Raw genomic sequence first — 13,738 nt, forward strand, 5'->3', positions numbered from 1 at the left:
AAAAAGGCTATTATAGCTGAAAATTATAGTTATAAATACTATACTATAGCGTCGAGAAAGCGCTATTACATATTAAAGATAGCACATTATTTAAGCTATATTAACTTATTATAGCTCTAACGAAAAACGCTATCAAATGTTTTTATAGCAACGTATATAAGCTATATCTTCAAACTCTACGATAGCACTAGTTATAGCTTCGAGAAAACGCTATAAAAAGACCCAGACTTTTAATAACATGGGCTGTCAGGACTCTCGAAAAACGCTATAAAAAGTCTATTATAGCGTTTTTCGTTAGCTATCATTTATGTTATTTCTTGTAGTGTTAATAACCTAAAATCCATATGACAATGATTATATACAATAATCTACAAATACGTTGGTGCATATATGTCATACATGCATACTATGTACTTGATTTGAAACCATTCAAGGAATCCCCATTAATGTTTTTTGTACAAATCAATAGCATTTTGAACTTGTCAACGTATTAATCTCAAATATTTTCTGATGGGGACGATTATGAATTTAATTTGTGTAACAACAATGTATAACAAATACTTAACAACTATACCTAAGAAATACGAAGATAGGAAATGCTTACTTGCGATACTCTGATATTTCGTCTACATTATTGAGGATGTACGAATGGAAGAGGCATTTCTCTTTCTGTGATTGAGTTCGAAGACTTGACGCACCCAGTGGTCGTACTTTCAAACTGACCAATTACGTCATCCTCTGGAATGTTAACATCTTTTCCTCATCTCTAGTGAATCGAGTCTTAATACCATTTAGGTAACTCGAACAAAAGGTACTTGATTCATTCATCACATATGCTTATGCAATAGACCCCATGGGACGTGCTTTGTTTAGAATATACCGTTTCACAGTTCATAGACTTCTTTCAATGGGATACATCTAACTGTAAGAAACCGAACTAGTAACCTTGGTTTCATATGGTAAGTGAACGACAAGGTATACCATAACGTTGAAGAAGGCAAGTGGAAATATTCTTTCCAACTTACAAAGTATGATTATGATATTCGCTTGCAATCTATCCAACACACTTACTCTTATGGTTCTAGCACACAAGTCACGAGAAAAAAACTACATAGTTCGGTAATAGCAGTGTACACATTTTTCGATAAGAATGCTCGAATACCAATATGTAGCAATTGATGTAATAAAACACGACAATCGTGCGTTTTGAGACCTGATATTTTCTCCTCTCTTTCATTCACACTCGTGATATATTGGAAACAAATCCATAAAAATCTTAACTGATTTCATAAACTTGTAAAACTCAACTCGCTCGCTACTACTCAAAAAACGTACCATGATTTTTCCTTAATTCTTCAGATCTTGTAGGTCCAACTGAGCATTCGTGTTATCCTTGATTTTTCCTTTGATATTAAAAAACATACCAACCAAATTGAAACATTCTTCTCAATATGCATTACGTCAAGTTTGTGACGTTACAGTAGTCTCGACCAGTAAGAAAGTTCGAAAAAAAAATACTTCTCTTTGTCCAATTAAGAGTTCTATTTCTTTTCTTATCCTTTACCGAAGGATGTTTACTCATAACTAGAAACTCCAACTAATCTAGTTGTTCTAAGATTTCATGCCCATTCATCACCATTCGATGAGTCTTACGCTCTATCTTTCCATCGTATAGCCTACTTCTACGCCACACGTGGTTTTCTGGAAGATAGTATCAATGTCCCATGAAGGATATTTTACCTTGTATCCCGAACACCGATCTATCACCCATGCATATGAGACATACCTAATAACCCTTTGTACTCAACCCTGATAGCTCACCATATATCGGGAAGTCATTAAACGTTAACATTTTACTGAGCCTCACCACATGTAAGACAATGTTGCAAATCGGTAAACTCTTTCTAGTACAATATGCAATTGTACTTGCACGCGAAAATAGTCTTGTATTCCAAGCCCAAGCCACGAAGTATTTGTTTGTCTTCATAAAATGAAACTACTACACAATTGAAATGCTGCTCTTAAGAGTTCTAACAATGTGTCAAAGGACTTGTTACTCCAATCGTTTAGAACCTTGATGTGCATCAACTTAATAAAAAAATTTAAGGAGGAAAATTTAGAACAACTAGGGTACAACTCATTACATGCTTTATTCAATAAGTCTTGAAATATATTTGTTGTATCTTGTTCTATATCTACCCCAATATTCCTTGACATTTCATCCTCCAAGCGACATTCCTCTATTTTCTGTTCATGTTCAACTAAGACTTGTAAATCATTCAGCATACCAAACATATCATCTTCTTCATGAAAGTGAGTACTACTAGTTCCTTCATCTAAAGGGTTACTAGTAGTTCCTTCATCAAAGTTTTCTGTACCTCTAAAGCTAACTGACTCTCCATGGTACACTCATTTTGTGTAGTAGGGGGATATTCTAATAGTAAGTAGATGTCGTTCCACACCCTCTAATGAGTTCCAATTTGAGTTCATACATCTCTTGCATAGACACCTTATTCTTACGTAGGCATCAACGTGAAACTTGGAAACTTATAAAAATTGGGTCACTCCCTCTCTATACTCAACATAAAACTTATTCCTAAGTTTTATCCATGTAACGCCCCAAAATTTCGAGGTAAATTTTATCTTATGATAATTTTCGGGATTTAAAATTCTTTCGGTGTTAATTTTGGTCGGTTTAAAAGAGGAAAGAAAAAAGAAATTAAAGGGTATGATTTTTTTTAATATAATATAGTATAAATTAATATAATAATAATATAATATGAATTATATTATTAATATTATTAATTATATTATTATTATTATTATTTAATTTAAATATATACACATATATATTATTTTTTTAAAAAAAAACCCTAAACGCCCCCTCCCCCCGTCATCTTCAATCTTCTTCTACTTCTCCTTCTTCTTCAAATCGTTCACTGACGCAGCCACCCACGGTCTTCAATTTCCTTCTCCTTTTTCCGTCAATGCCAGCAAGCTATCTCCGTCTCTGTAGCTGTCTGCCTCGCAACGCCGCCGTCCGCAGCCATCCTTGTTCTCCATCCGTGCACGGCCAGCCACCGACGGGATCCCCGAACCAGTCATCCGACCATGCGCAGCCGACGCTATCTCCCTCCCTCTTCGCCTCTGCCACCTCCGACGCTTCCTCTCTCCTCATGCCCTGTACCCGACGTGGCCCTGAACAATCGAGGTAAGCTGCTCACTTCCGTCGTCGTACGTTCCTCATTCAGCCGGTGTCGAGTGAAGCAGAAAAGGCAACCCGTTCGCGTGTACGCCTTCTACTTCGAGCAACCCGAGCCGTACCTGAGCCACAAATCCAAGTCGAGCCGAGCCACGAGCCACTAGCTGAGGACTGAGCCGAGTCGCGAGCCGCGAGTTGAAGACTAAGTCGAGCCGCGAGCCGCGAGCTGAGGACTGAGCCGAGCCGCGAGCCGCGAGCTGAGCAGAGTTGAATTAAGCCGAGCGGAGCCACCTTCCAAGCCAAGTCAAACTCCCTATTCACCGAGCCAGCTAAGACATTTTCTTTCCACATCGTGTCCCAGTGAGTCTTGATAAGGTCAATGTGAGGAATTTCTGATGTTTTCAATTTGAGCACTATATTTTGGAACTCTCGGGAATGTGATTTAAAATAGGGCCCAAATTGCTTTTGTGATATTTTAAACGTTTTTAATGAATCGTAACCAGTCTTTTATGAGTTTGGGTGTTTTAATGTCGAGTCTTAGTACCACGTAGTGACCTCAGCTTAGTCCGAAAGTTGGATCGTTACAGTTGGTATCAGAGCCTAAGTTTTAGGTTCTATAGACTGACTTATGATGTGAGTCTGTGTTTTGTGTCCTTATGGCTAAAACGATCCTTGCCACTCGTCAGGTACGCTCTCATGAAATTATATGTATAACTCTATATTCATTACCTTACCTAAGTTAATGTGCAAAGTTAATTATCATATGGGACTAAAGGAATAATTGGTGGTTGTTAGGGAAATGCCGCCAAGGAGAGGTGCACGTAGAGGTGGCCGAGGAGGTGGAGGAAGTGGAGCAGGACGTGTTTAACCTTAAGTGCAGTTTGTAGCCCAAGCCACCGACCCTACTGCGCCAGTTACTCATGCAGACCTCGCTGCTGTGGAGAAGAGGTGCAGGGATTTGATTATGCAGAGGCGGGAGCAACAGCAGCCTACCTCGCCAGCTCCTGCTCAAGCTTCAGTTGTGCCCCAGGTCGTGCCAGATCAGTTGTCGATAGAGGCCAAGCACTTGAGGGATTTCAGAAAGTACAACCCCACGACATTCGATGGGTCTTTGGAGGACCCCACCAAGGCTCAGATGTGGTTATCTTCTTTGGAAACTATATTTCGGTATATGAAGTGCCTTGAGGATCAGAAAGTTTAGTGCGCCGTTTTCATGTTGACACACAGAAGTACTACCTGGTGGGAGACGGCTGAGAGGATGCTAGGGGGTGACGTGGGTCAGATCACTTGGGAACAGTTCAAGGAGAGTTTTTATGCAAAATTCTTCTCTGCCAGTTTGAGAGATGCCAAGCTGCAGAAGTTCCTGAACTTGGAGTAGGTCGATAGGACAGTAGAGCAATATGATGCGGAGTTTGATATGTTATCCCGCTTCACTCCCGAGATGATAGCGACCGAGGCGGCCAGAGCCAATAAGTTTGTTAGAGGCCTCAGGCTAGACATCTAGGGTTTGGTTCGAGCCTTCCGACTCGCCACTCATGTCGATGCACTGCACCTGGCAGTGGATCTTAGTTTATAGGAGAGGGCTAACTCGTCCAAAGTTGCAGGTAGAGGTTCGACCTCAGAACAGAAAAGAAAGGCTGGCAGAAGCCTATTTCAGTGCCACAGTGGAACTTCAGATCAGGTGGTGAGCTTCGCCGCTTCCAGCAGAAACCTTTTGAGGTAGGGGAAGCTGCCAGAGGGAAGCCATTGTGCACCACTTGCGGGAAGCACCATCTGAGTCATTGTTTATTTGGGACCAGGACTTGCTTCAAGTGTAGGCAAGAGGGGCATACAGCTGACAGATGCCCGATGAGACTCACTGGAAATGCACAGAATCAGGGAGCAGGTGCTCTACATTAGGGTAAAGTCTTTGCTACCAATAAGACTGAGGCTGAGAGAGCAAGCACGGTGGTGATTGGTACGCTTCCAGTGTTGGGGCATCATGCCTTAGTTTTGTTTGATTCGGGTTCGTCACATTCCTTTATCTCTTCTGCATTTGTGTTGCATGCCCGCTTAGAGGTACAGCCCCTACACCATGTTTTATCAGTATCTACTCCTTCTGGGGAGTGTATGTTGTCGAAAGAAAAGGTGAAAGCATGTCATATTGAGATAGCAGGTCATGTGATAGAAGTAACATTGTTAGTCCTTGAAATGCTATACTTTGATGTAATTCTGGGTATGGATTGGCTAGCTACTAATCATGCTAGCATAGATTGTTCCCGTAAGGAGGTAGTGTTTAACCCTCCCTCGATGGCCAGTTTTAAATTTAAGAGAGAAGGATCAAGGTCGTTACCTAAGGTAATCTCAGCTATGAGGGCTAGCAAATTGCTTAATCAAGGTACTTGGAGTATCTTAGCGAGTGTGGTGGATGCTAGAGAGGTTGATGTGTCCCTGTCATCAGAACCAGTGGTGAGGGACTATCCGGATGTCTTTCCTGAAGAACTTCCAAGGTTACCTCCTCACAGAGAGATTGAGTTTGCCATAGAGCTGGAGCCGGGTATGGTTCCTATATCCAGACCTCCATACAGAATGGCCCCAGCAGAATTGAAAGAGCTGAAAGTACAGTTACAGGAGTTGCTTGGTAAAGCTTAATTCGTCCGAGTGTGTCACCTTGGGGTGCACCAATTTTATTTGTTAAGAAGAAGGATGGATCGATGCGCCTATGTATTGACTATAGGGAGTTGAATAAGGTAACCGTTAAGAACAGATATCCCTTGCCCAGGATCGACGATCTATTTGACCAGTTACAGGGAGCTACAATATTCTCTAAGATCGACCTTCGGTCGAGATATCATCAGCTGAGGATTAAGAATAGGGATTTACCGAAGACAGCCTTTTATTCCAGATATGGATATAATGAGTTTATTGTGATGTCTTTTGGTTTGACGAATGCTCCGACAGTGTTTATGGATTTGATGAACAGAGTGTTTAAGGAGTTCCTGGACACTTTTGTGATCGTGTTTATTGATGATATTTTGACATATTCCAAGACAGAGGCCGAGCATGAGGAGCATTTACGTATGGTTCTACAAACCCTTAGAGACAATAAATTGTATGCAAAGTTCTCGAAATCTGAGTTTTGGTTGATGGAGGTATCCTTTCTAGGCCATGTGGTTTCTAAGGCTAGAGTTTCTGTGGATCCAGCTAAGATAGAGGGAGTCACCAGTTGGCCCCAACCTTCCACGGTCAGTGAGGTTCATAGCTTTCTTGGTTTAGTAGGTTATTATCGACGGTTTGTGGAGAACTTTTCCCGTATAGCTACTCCTCTTCCTCAGTTGACCAGGAAGGGAGATCCTTTTGTTTGGAGAAAGGCACGTGAGGACAGTTTCCAGAACCTTAAATAGAAGCTAGTTACTGCACCGGTTCTTACTGTACCTGATTGTTCCGGGAGTTTTGTGATTTACAATGATGCTTCTAAGAAGGGTTTGGGTTGTGTATTGATGCAGCAAGGTAAGGTAGTCGCTTATGCTTCTCGTCGGTTGAAGAGTCATGAGCAGAATTACCCTACACATGATTTAGAGTTGGTAGCAGTGGTTTTTGCACTGAAAATATGGAGGCATTACTTGTATGGTGAAAAGATACAGATATTCACGGATCATAAGAGCTTGAAATACTTCTTTACTCAGAAGGAATTGAATATGAGACGGCGAAGATGGCTTGAATTAGTGAAGGATTACGATTGTGAGATATTATATCATCCAGGCAAGGCGAATGTGGTAGTTGATGCTCTTAGTAGAAAGGTATCACATTCAACAGCACTTATTACCCGACAGGCCCCATTGCATCGAGATTTTGAGAGGGATGAGATTGCAGTGTCAGTAGGGGCAGTCACTATGTAGTTAGCCCAGTTGACGGTGCAGCCGACTTTGAGGCAGAAGATCATTGATGCTCAGAGTAATGATCCTTACTTGGTTGAGAAGCGTGGCCTAGCAGAAGCAGGGCAAGCTGTTGAGTTCTTCATATCCTCTGATGGTGGACTTTTGTTTGAGAGGCGCCTCTGTGTGCCATCAGATAGTGCGGTTAAAACAGAATTATTATCTGAGGCTCACAGTTCCCCATTTTCCATGCACCCGGGTAGTACGAAGATGTATCAGGACCTAAAAAGGGTTTATTGGTGGTGTAATATGAAGAGAGAGGTGGTCGAATTTGTTAGTAAATGCTTGGTGTGTTAGCAGGTTAAAGCACCACGGCGGAAACCAGCAGGTTTATTACAACCCTTGAGCGTACCAGAATGGAAGTGGGAAAACGTGTCCATGGATTTCATTACATGACTGCCTAGAACTCTGAAGGGTTTTATAGTTATTTGGGTTGTGGTTGACAAGCTTACCAAATCAGCACACTTCATTCAAGGTAAATGCCTCTATACTGCTAGTAAGTGGGCACAATTGTACATGTCTGAGATAGTGAGATTACATGGAGTGCCAGTGTCGATTGTTTCTCATAGAGATGCCCGTTTCACTTCCAAATTCTGGAAGGGTTTGCAGGCTACTATGGGCACGAGGTTAGACTTTAGTACAGCTTTTCACCCATAGACCGATGGTAAGACTGAGCGTCTGAACCAAGTTTTAGAGGATATGTTGTGAGCTTGTGCATTAGAATTTCCAAGTAGTTGGGACTCCCACTTGCATTTGATGGAATTTGCTTATAATAACAGTTTTTAGGCTACCGTTGGCATGGCACCATTTGAGGCCTTGTACGGAAAGTGTTATAGATCCCCTGTTTGCTGGGGTGAGGTGGGTGAGCAAAGATTAATGGGTCCTGAGCTAGTTCAGTCTACTAACGAAGCGGTACAAAAAATTAGTTCACGTATGCATACCGCATAGAGTAGGCAGAGGAGTTATGCTGATATGAGACGGAAAGATCTTGAGTTTGATGTAGGGGACAAAGTGTTCTTAAAAGTAGCACCTATGAAAGGTGTCTTACGATTAGAAAGGAGAGGAAAGCGGAGTCCCCGTTTTGTTGAGCCGTTTGAGATTCTGGAGCGAATTGGCCCTGTAGCGTATCGCTTGGCGTTGCCACCATCACTCTCGACAGTTCATGATGTGTTCCATGTTTCTATGTTGAGGAAGTACGTGCCGGATCCATCCCATGTAGTGGATTACGAGCCACTAGAGATTGATGAAAACTTGAGCTATACAGAACAACTCGTTGAGGTGTTGGCTAGGGAGGTGAAGATGTTGAGGAATAGAGAGATTCCTTTGGTTAAGGTCTTATGGCAGAATCATAGCGTTGTAGAAGCTACATGGGAGAGAGAAGATGACATGAGAGCTCGTTATCCAGAATTGTTCGAGGAATAAAACTTTTGAGGAAGAAAGTTCCTTAAGGAGGGAAGAATGTAACGCCCCAAAATTTCGAGGTAAATTTTATCTTATGTTAATTTTCAGGATTTAAAATTCTTTCGGTGTTAATTTTGGTCGGTTTAGAAGAGAAAAGAAAAAAGAAATTGAAGGGTATGAATTTTTTTAAAATAATATATTATAAATTAATATAATATAAATTATATTATTATTATTATTATTATTATTTAACTATATATATATATATATATTATTTTAAAAAAAAACCCTAAACGCGTGCCACCCCCCCGTGTTCTTCAATCTTCTTCTACTTCTCCTTCTTCTTCACATCGTTCACCGACGTCGCCACCCACGGTCTTCAAGTTCCTTCTCCTTTATTTGTCAACATCAGCAAGCTGTCTCCGTCTCTGTAAGTGTTTGCCTCGCAACGCCATCGTCCGCAGTCGTCCCTGCTCTCCATCCGCGTACGGCCATCCATCGATGGGATCCCCGAATCAGTCATTCGACCGTGCGCAGCCGACGCTCTCTCCCTCACTCTTCGTCTCCGCCACCTCCGACGCTTCCTCTCTTTTTATCCCGTGTACCCGATGCAGCCCAAAACAACTGAGGTGAGCTACTCACTTCCACCGTCATACGTTCCTCATTCAGCTGTCATCGAGTGAAGCAGAGAAGGCCAGTCGTTCGCGTGTACATCTGCTACTTCGAACAAGCCGAGCCATACCCGAGTCGCGAATCCAAGTCGAGCTGAGCCGCGAGCCACGAGCCAAGGACTGAGCCAAGTTGCGAGCCGCGAGCTGAGGACTGAGCCGAGCCGCGAGCCGCGAGGTGATCCGAGTTAAGCTGAGCTGAGGACTGAGTCGAGCCGCGAGCCGCGAGCTGAGGACTGAATCGAGCCACGAGCCGCGAGCTGAGCCGAGTCGAATTGAGCTCAGCCGAGCCACTGTCCAAGCCAAGTCGAACTCCTTGTTCATCGAGCCACCTAAGCCATTTTCTTTCCACGTCGTGTCCTGGTGAGTCTTCGTAAGGTCAATGTGAGGAATTTCTAATGTTTTCAATATTCCGTGAGAGCCTAAATGTTGGATTAAAATGTTAAACTGATTGATTGGGTTATCCGTTGATCCTTTGAAGGTGTTGGGGTGGTGACGTTCGAGTTGAGGAATTTTACGGCAAGCGCAGTCAGAGCCAACTCTCCTCTGCTTGGGTAAGTCGGTAGTTGTTGCTTTGGAGCGTTTTGTACTGTGGATTGTGGTGATGTCATTGTTAAACCTGTATGGTTGTGTTTAGGTGGATTCGTTTGGACGTGGACTTGAACGAGATTTTAGCTACATCGTAGGTAAGGGATTTCTTACTACTGGACCTCGGATCGAGGCTGGAAACGTAGTAACCCGCATGGGGATTATACGTTAGTAACTGTATTGAGTGGATTGACGCATAATTGACTAACACATATCACTTATATGCTCTTGACTAACACATATCTCAGGTAACGTGACCGTTAGTTGTAGCTTATGTTCTATCATATGTAATGAGTTGTTTACGGATAGACACCGATGCCTGGATGTTCCGTGTATTGTAGTTATGTTGGTGGGCTACGTTGTGAACTGGAATAGTATGTCGATGGGCTATAAAGTCTTAATGTTAGGTAAATTGAAGTCTATTGTCGGGACATTGGTTATGGAGTTATGTCGTGGAAGGATTAAAGTCTGAAAACCTCTCGTGTACATTGAGTATACGCCGTTGAACTGTGCTATAAACTGAATATGATTGTCATGTATAATGTGGACGTTACGTGTAACATAGATTACCTAGGGATACACTAGGGTTTGGACTAAGTCGAAGTATCGTCAGGCAACTTCACAAAGTGAAGATTTGACTGATTGACTGGACTTAAAGAAATGTCACCATGATGTGTGGATTGAATAGGCATATAGCAACTGAGGAGATAGTTGTTTAATCTATGTTGTCTGACTGGCTAAGCCCATGATTGGACTGTTAGTTTGAACGTTATCGGGGTGTGACTGTTGTAGATGGTTTAGTATAGGATGTGGGGTAACGGTTAGCTTCATCTATGGGGTAGCGTACCCTACTGATATGTGTATCCTTCGGGATCACTAGACTGATATGTGCATCCTTCGGGATCACTAGATTGATATGTGTATCCTTTGGGACCAGACTGATATGTGTATCCTTCAGGATCACTAGACTGATATGTGCATCTTTCGGGATCACGAGACTGATGTGTGCGTTCTACGGAACCACTAGACTGTTTATGTAGGGTACCCCTGAATAGGGTGTTAACTGTTATCCCCTAACAGGCCCAGTAGTGGGTCCCTTATTGGGTATATCTTATACTCATCCTTTTCTCTCTAACTTTTCATGTAAGGGTACAACGAGGGGCAAATCGACGAGGGGCAAGAAGAATGCGTGAAGGCCATATGGACGCATCTGGTTTTCTTTATGCTTCAGCTGATGTATTTTGTTACTCGTTATTTTGGAACTATCTAACCATATATGAGCACTATATTTTGGAACTCTCGAGAATGTGATTTAAAATAGGGCCCGAATTGCTTTTGTGATATTTTAAACGTTTTTAATCAATCGTAACCAGTCTTTTATGAGTTTGGGTGTTTTAGTGTCGAGTCTTAGTACCACATAGTGACCTCAGCTTAGTCCGAAAAGTTGGGTCCTTACAATCCAACCCTTGTCAATCGTTAAAGTCCTTAAAACATAAATAGGTTTGATTAAAAGTATATTCCTCCTCTCACATCCTAAACTTACTCCCTTGAATAGACAATCTCTCGAACTTTTCACTAAAGTTAACTTCAAACTACAGAGACTACCATAACTGCAGGATTACCATCACAGCCTAATTCACCACAAACAACTTCAATTTTTGCATACTACCCACCCCTTCCTACAACGCTACCTTACAAGCTACCCTGCTACGACATCTTCAAACCCTCATAAATATAAACAAATTCAAAACAAAAAAGGATACAGTAACTGCAGGATAGCCGTCCCAAATCAACAACAAAGTTCTTCAAAAGTACTAAAAAATAAACAACTAAAATTGAATTGAAGGCTACCATTACTGTAGGAAAGCCAAAATGAATCTCAACACAAATTAAAAAAAAATTAAAACAATAATAACCCTCGCCCCCCCCCCCCCCTCAAATTTTCAATTCAAACCCCCACCTCCTTCCTACACCCAATTAAATCCCCCCACCCCCTTCTAACGTTCAATTCAACCCTCCTTTAAAATTCCAATTTAACCTCCCCCCACAAAATTTCATCCTCAACCCCCCTCCCCCCAGCCTACTAATTCTCAACCCATCCTCTTCAAGTATTTAATTAAACCCACCCACCCCCTTGAAAAGTTCAATTCATTAATCCCTCCTTCAAAATTCCAATTCAACCCCCTTCAAAATTTCATCCTCAACCCCCACATTCCATTTAAATACTCAATTTAACCTCATTCCCTCTCAAATTTTTAAATTTTCAACTCAAATTTTAAATTCCTCAACCCAATTTCTTAAATAAACCTCCTTCAAATTTTCAACTCATATTCCAAACTTTTAATTCAAAAACCAAAATCAAACAATAACCTAAAACTAATTCAATATTCAATATTAAACTAACTTAAAAAAAAAACAAAACTATAAACATAAACTAACTAACCTAAACTAATCTAACCTAAACTAACTTCAAAACTTTACAATTGTTTAAAACTTACCAAAAAGGAAAGAATGGCGGTGCGACGGTGAGGGCAAGAGCATGGGGAGCAGCGAATTGTCTTTTTCATCTCCTTCTTCTCTTTTCTTTCTCTTTGAATTTCAGTTCTATGTTTCACAGAATTGAAACGAAACATAAAGGAAACTCTCGACGTACCATGAAGACGTCGGGAGTTTCCTTCTGTTTTCAATGCCAATTAAGCTATTGGGGTAGTAATGCGGGAAAAAGTACCTATGCCTAAGAGTATGGTGATGACGTAGGTGTTCAGTTAAAGTGACTAAATGGTCTTATGGGAAAGTAAATTTTTGTCATTTCCCAAGAAGAAGGTCAGATGATTTAAAGAAGTTTAGCTTTGCAAGGAGATAAAGTTGGCATCTCAAGGAAAATGTCTAATCGTAATTGACATTTAGCTTATGTGACAAGTTCAGGTTTAGTGCATAGGTGCAACAAAACGATAAGGTGACACGTGTAAAGCGTGGAAATGATCCTTGTAAAGTGTGCAAGTGACTCTTAGAGGTGAAAGGACGTTATAAATAGGACCAAAGATAGGATGAAAGGATGAATATGCTAAACATTTTACTAAATTTTTTAGAGGAGATTTTGGAGTGTGGAGAAGCCGGTTAAGGGAAACCATTGGGCAAGAAGAGGAAGCCGAAAGCTAAAGGAAGGAAGAGTTGAGGCTAAGTGTTGTTGTGAGTGATCCTTAAAAATGAATGTTTGTTCATAAATGCTTTGTTGAACGAATGATCTTTCAAGTTGAATGCATGATGTTTATCATAGTAACATTCTAATTATGATATTTACAAATGAAGAGAAGTAGCTTATGAATGTGTGTATGAAAGCTTTCTTATGAAATCCTTTTGTTGATGCTTACTGTATGATATCGATATTATGTTCGATCTGTGGAGCTAATAGCTCTCATTTTATTTTGGTGTTGTGTGTGTAACGAGTAATGGTGATTGCTATATCGCAAGATGCTTGTGGGAATCCCTTAATGTGAGAATTTGGTGAAGTGAATCCCAAGTCTAGGTGGGTAAATGCTAGTAGAAGTGAATCCCAAGTTCGAGTGAGAATGAGTTATGTTCTTGATGTTAGATGTTGGTGAATATGAATCCCATATGCTAGATACTGGTAAAAGTGAATCTCATGTCTGAGTGAGGAATGAAATAAGAGATGCTGGTGAAAGTGAATCCCAAGTCTATTGCGTGATGCAGGTGAAAGTGAATCCCTGGTATAGGTAATGAGATGCTGGTGAAAGTGAATCTCAGTCTGAGACATTGAAATCATTATGGGACGATGGTAAATATCTTGATTTAATCGCAGGATGAAGGTGAAAGTGAATCTTCGGTCTAGGCGATAAGACACTAGTGAAAATGAATGGTAAGTCTAGGCGATAAGAATCCCATGTCTAGGTGGTTAGATATGAATGGGAGAAACCCAGGTCCCAGTGGTGATTGGTGACTATTCG

Source organism: Cucumis melo, chromosome 8 (genome assembly GCF_025177605.1).
Source record: "Cucumis melo cultivar AY chromosome 8, USDA_Cmelo_AY_1.0, whole genome shotgun sequence".
Taxonomy (NCBI): Eukaryota; Viridiplantae; Streptophyta; class Magnoliopsida; order Cucurbitales; family Cucurbitaceae; genus Cucumis; species Cucumis melo.